This window comes from Corapipo altera, unplaced genomic scaffold, assembly GCF_003945725.1.
Source record: "Corapipo altera isolate COAL_440 unplaced genomic scaffold, ASM394572v1 93, whole genome shotgun sequence".
In the NCBI taxonomy this organism is placed as follows: Eukaryota; Metazoa; Chordata; class Aves; order Passeriformes; family Pipridae; genus Corapipo; species Corapipo altera.
Genome location: NW_020885000.1, coordinates 1,109,182 through 1,115,695, shown reverse-complemented (window position 1 = coordinate 1,115,695; position 6,514 = coordinate 1,109,182).

Here is a 6,514-nt window from a genome sequence, read left to right as displayed (position 1 = left end):
ATGGGTTTGTGAAAACAAACAGCATGTGGGGAAGTGACTCTGTGCTCCCAGTGCAGAAGGTGCTGCCGCCTTCAGCAGACATTTGAGAGTCTAGACCCCAGAGCAACTGCCTCAAGGTCCAGCAGCGGGAGAGGCTCCGGTAGGAGACCGCACATTCTTAGACACCAAGAATACACCATACCCAACTGTAAGAAACCTTCAAAAGGAGTCCCTAGTCAGTGCAGGAACTGCCCATGTGTGCTGAAATACCTGCTGTGGCTCCTGTTGTCAATATGAGACGTGGGACAACCAGGAGATTGTTGACACTGAATAGAGCACCACCGAATTGGGTCCTGACAAGAAGGGGTATGTTTATAGCTTGAGAAATTGTGTGCATGAACCATTCTCATACCCCAAAGAAGGAAAAATCTGGTTGCTGTGTAACCCAGCAGGCACTGTGGCTTAGTATGATCCTTTATACAAGTCTGAGGTTGCTGCTGAGCTCTGTCCCACACTGATGCCTACTCCTCCCACTAGCCATGTGCACCCATTAGCAACTGCCTCCAGGACGTTTTCCTTGAACATCCTGGAGGACTGGCAACATTCCTTCTTGGTGGCCTGGGCAGAGGCAGATGTGTTGTCCCTTGACACACTCCCAAGATGTGGGATCTGCTGCACCCTGTGCAGAAATGGGAGAGGCCTGGACTCTGACAGGGGTGGTATGTGCAAGGGAGACCCTAGCTTCACCTCTCCTGCCTGCAAAACAGGATGCTTACAGGTTGCTCTGCAGGAAGAGCCACTCCTGGCAGGGACAGCCCACCCACTCCTGCACACCCACTCCTGCCTACAGGCAAGTTACCATTTTCTGGCTTACAAAAATCACTCCTAGCTTTTGGCACTCCTAGCTTTTGGAACCTTACTCACAGACGGATCAGCCACCCTCCTGCAAAACACAGCTAAGTGGCACCTAATCTGTCATGCATTGTCAGACCATGCCCCACTCCCAACTGCATTGGAGGCATTGCTTGCAGAGTAAATTCAGAGCAATGAACACCTGCCAGAAATGCACGGACTGCTCAAGATAAGAAAAGCCAACAGTAAACGTGAAATTTCTGAGGGGCAGAGCCCCTCACCAGAACTCATTGACACCCTCTGCAGGCTGCACAGCAGTCTGTGCCCACTCCTGCCTGCAGCATGGTGCTGGGGGTTCTGACAGCAGCCTGCCAGTAAGTGCCACTGGCAGATTTGGTGCATCCCAGTGCACCGACCACAGCATCTCTTGAGGGTGCAGGGTCCAGAGCCACAGTCTGCCACTCTGGCATGGTGTTGGTCCAGACAGCAGGGGTAGCCAATGGAGGCAGCCGCATGCTGGCCAGGCTCTGTGGGGCCCACCCCCGGCTTCCTGCAGCAGTTCACCCTGCTGAGCTGCGCAGCCACATGCCTCCTCAGCAAACCGCCACATCACGGTCACCGTGCCGCCAAACCTGAAAAATCTTATCAGGAGGCTGGTGCTGTAACACCACTTTGTGCAGCTCTGGCAAGCCTGCACATGGACTGACGCTACCACTTGGTCACCTGGCTGGCACAAATCATACCATGCCTTCTGCACCTCAGGCTCAGCACTGTGCTGCTCCCTGCCCTCCGCAGAGACGTGGCTTCTTTGTCCCTCCTGTGCCACCATACTGAGCTCTGGCTCAAGACAGCATCTAGCATGGAACATCCAGGAACATCCACTATCAATGTGGAGGTACAGAGACACAGCAACACGATCAATATGATCAAAGCAATGTCCAATTTATTGTTTAAATCAGTTAACTTTTATACAGTTTAGTTTGCTCAGGGTACATGCTCACAACAAGATGATTGGATAGCTCAGTCTGTGCACGTGTCTCATGCTCTCAGTTTATTGGATCTGAGGCTCTGTCCATGTGACCTGAAATCATCCTTGGCATGGAAACCTCTTTCTAATTAATCTGCTTTTAAGGGTTTTCCTAGATCTGCAGGTGTACTTTTATCTCTAGGTTCTCAAGGTTTTCTTACTACAAGCATATTATGTTCTCAAACCTTATAATTAGACACACAGCTAACAAGTATAAACATCACATATTTTCACACAGTCTATAAGTATAAACAATACACGCTTGTCACTTCCATGGCAAGCAAGGCCTACAGAGTGCAGGAAAAATTGTTCAGAGAAATCTCTCTGTTCCGGTGACAATCCACCCAGTGCTTTATAGGGATAGGAGCACCAAAAGACAAGGCCAAACCTTTCCTCTGACATCCGCCAGGCCAAAAAAAAAGATTAGGGTTAAGTTCTTCCAGTCAGACGCTGCAGCCTTCTACATCACATCCTCTGTGAGCCAAGAGACCTGCCCCACAGTGTTTTCCTGGGCTACACCAATTCTGCAACCCTGAAGAAATCCAGCTGTTGCTTGAAGGTACAGCCTCACCTTCCCCTACTTCAGCTGTCCTGCCTTTTCTCCTGTGCTGGCAGCAGCCTCTGCATGGACTCTCCTGTGAGCCAGATCTCAAGACCAATCCCTCATGAAATTACTTCAAGAGGAAGAAAGCAGAACTCTTTTTTTAGCTGGCTCAGCTCCCTGGGCTTGGTCTTTACGCAATGGCACAAAGCCGTGCCCAGAAAGGGAGCACCTGATCAGGGAGGGAGTGCCCCCTTCTCCTACCTCTGACCTGGGCATACACAAGACGAAGTGGCCAGGTAACCTTGGCCTCACTACAATTACAGGGCCTGCTTCCCACATCTGCTGCCTTTTTGGCCTCTGCAGTACAAACCGGCCAATGTCCAATGCTCTTCTTGAATCCTTGAACACCTTCTCTCATATTTTTCTCCACTTGCTCCACATGTTGGAGGGTCCTCTTCCAACATAAATTTGCATTTTTTTTTTTTTTGTCCCAGGGATGCTCCCAGTCCCAGGGCTGCCAGCTGAAAGCAAGGGAAGGGAGAGAATGCAGTGTCCAAATACACTCCTCACTCTCAGCAACACTGCTCCAAGTCTCAATGCTGTTCCATGCTGCCACTGCAAGCAGCCAGAGAAACACAAGAAGTGGAGCCAGGCAGTGCTGCCAGGACCCACCAGAGCAAGCAGAGCGGCTGGGGGGATGCACTCTCAGGAGTTACACGGGTGAGCACTGACAGACCTTGGTCTCAGCCATGGCTCACCAGGGAGCCAAGCCACACAGCTGCCTCGACACTTCCACTGCTGCCCTAGAGAGCATCCAAGCTGAGCAGCAAGGCAGGACTGCTGGCATACCTCTGAGCACGGAATTATTGCTGGATCTCAGAAGCGCTCTGGGAATTTTTGTAAATGAAGATAGACTGATCCTACTTCCTCCAAAGAGGGAAACTGATGTTACACAATTACTATTTATAGTGAAGTTTATAACTGACTATATGCTTAACTCCTCTTCCTATTTTGAATGTTAGAACATCCCATTGTCATCCTGCCAGCTAGGACCCAGGGCTCCTTACACCAGCTGTTCTTTACCTGACACAGACATCAGACACCGATTCAGGGAAAGGCAGCGCTGCGCCCTATGCTGCTCAGTTCATAGAGGACAAGTGTCTGATCTCTCCACTGTCAGTGAACAGGAACTTGGGAACAGTTAACCTGGGGCAAACAGAAGAAGGATTTACATAATTTTAAATGAACAGACAAAATACAAATGCAGCCATCTAGAAACACAGGACTTCACTGTCCGGATCTAGAGGTCACTGCAAGCTGCTCTTTTGTCCCATCATAGCCAAGGATCTGGCCAAGAAAGAAGCTTGTCCAACTGGAGCTGCCCAAGGCTGACAGTCACAAATTAACACCTAAGGAGGACTTGTCTTCTCAGTTTAGCATCTTTGGATGAGTTTATTATTGACAGAGGAGGGACAAAAGAAGACCGTTTCTTTCTCTTTACAGATCTTGGAAAGCCTTTTCTCTTTGTCCCACCCACCAGCAAGTACTTTCATTTCTGAAGATACTAAGAGTCTTTTTAAATGCATTATTTTATTAGGATTGGTTTACACAAAAGGCTTCAGTAAAAAAAGCTTTTTCTCACCACAGGCTGAAAGTCTTTGTCCGTGTCACCTCCTGGATTTCCCTAACCTCTTCATAAAGCTTGGCAATGAGCACGAATCCTTTCTGCTTCCCCTAAAGCCATTGATTACACAACCTCACTGCCATTACTTGTAGCCTAACTCTGCAAAGCTCTTAAGGACAGAATTTAGACAAGCAGTGGTCTAAAAACAAGGTCTTAATCCTGCTTCACGCAGCACAGCCTTCACCCTGAGCCCAAAGTGGACCCACTCCAAGGATGAGTTCCAGCCTTTCCTCTCCACTGCAAAAGTAACAGTTTCCTGCTAATGTGTTTAGTTTTCTTTGTATCATTTCAGATTTTAAACTAAGACTTCTGAAGACTATTCAGTGATTTATGAAAAAGTGCCTACTATGTCACAGCCTTCTCTGGGAAGGTGGGAACAAAGTTGCTTGAGCCTCATCTTTTCGAGAAATAAACCTGCTCAGGAGCACCAAGCCAAAACAGTTTTAAAAACGAGACACTAAAAAATCAGAGATTTCAAAATCTTAATTATAATGAAGCTTTACTGAAAGCCCAAATCTGGGAGGGCAGGAAATTAATTTAAAAATAACATACTTGAAATACTGCTCAGAACTCCTCTAAGTATATTTTTATTATACTAAATTCATAAAGAAAGCATAATACTGTTTTAGTCCTAATGCACTAAAACCATTTTTTTCAATCAAGTGACCAGTCTGTCAGGAATAAATTTTATCAAGTTTCAGACAAGAAGTAGGCAGGATCTCTGTACATCTTCAAGTGGGAACCTAAGGACAAAATCAGCTCTAGAGGAGCCCTGGCCAGAGCCACTTGCTCACCGTTAGAGCCTGGTGCTGTCCTTTCATCACGCCAAGACAGGTCAGACGTACCTGATACCAGGCTATCTTGGGGCCACCTGACCCAAGCCCATCTCCCATGTTGCCGTTGCCACTGTGTGACTGCAGATGGTAATAGGAAATGTGAAAGTGCTGTTTCTGCATTACCATATCCTTTAAATCTTCCTTTAACAGCTCCTTTGGTGTTCAGTAATCTAAACCTCTTCTTCTCTAAAACATAAACTGCTATGACATTCACACACACCTTGTAAAGTCTCTGCAATATTTTGAATAACCTGACAATGTACTGACCCTTTGGGGTAAACCCAGACTTTTTTTGCACGCTGATACAGCACTTAGCATAACAAGATCAAACTTAATCATAGTTACCGGTAAGTTTACTTACAGCCACACTGGCAGGTCCAGCCCTGCCCAGTTTCCAACACAACTTTCTCCATCCCCCCTTTTGTTCAGCACTGCATTTTCTTTGGGGTATCTCCTGGGGTTCCCCTCTGGAACCAAAACTTAGAGAAATCATCCACAACATGATTTCATGCTGCTCTGTACTGGTTCTCAGAGCAGCCTAAACTCCCTCTCATCCCAGCATGTCCATCTGCAGAGCCTCTAGAGCCACTATGGGAATATGCTCTGTGCTTGTCACACACCTGCATCCTCCTGCCAAGAGTGGCGGGCATCATCCAGACCTCTCCTCTGCCTCTCCCTCACTCCACCGCTCCTCTCTGAAGAGGTGGACATGAGCCAACTGTTTTGCCAATTGACGGGCGATAGAGAGGACACAAGACACCAACAGAGGGAATGGTCTTACTTTACTAGCAAATTTAAGGCAACACAGAAACAAGATAATGCATTTCATATGGCAATAAGCTTAGCACGTGCACCATTTTGACAACAAACTAAGCAAGGTAATGCTTCATTACTCTACAAGCAAAGAATAGTGATTAAGAAAGATACGTCACCAGTTACCCCGCCAATACATTACCAACATCCAGACCACCTAATTCGCTAGGGAGCCCCGAGTCACAGCGAAGGGTTGGAGAACCACTCCTGATAACTGGGAAATCTACACAGTGTGTCCACTTGCAGGTGAGGTCTCCATCTTCACTGTGAGGGGGTCCACAGCGAAGACGCAGTCAGAATCATTTGCATATTTTGTCATGCAAAAACACCTGGTGACAGTCTTCTTGACCACCCAAGACCAGGGCTTGGCCAGAGCCCAGGTCTAAGTTGGGCAAGGTTCCTGGGTGAGGTTCCTAAAGGTCCCTAAAATATCTTGCAGACAGTCGCAAGACTGTACCACAATTTTTTAAGCATCCAGTTTAACAGACAAGATTTAGCAAAAGATGTCTCAAATATATGGTTTGACATAATAATGCTCAGCATAAACAGTTGAGCTCATCTATGTATAAGGTTCATACTTAGCACAAGCAATCTAACTAATCTATGTATAAGGTTTGTGCGTTTTCCTATATCAAGTAAGGACAGTACAGGATTCATCTCTAATCCTGTCTCAGGCCCTGGCACTTCAGCGACAAACCCCAGTGTGGGTCCTCACCCTGATTTCCTCCTGTGCTACGTTCTCACTTCCCTCGCCTCCCCTGGGCACTGAGCACAGGGCC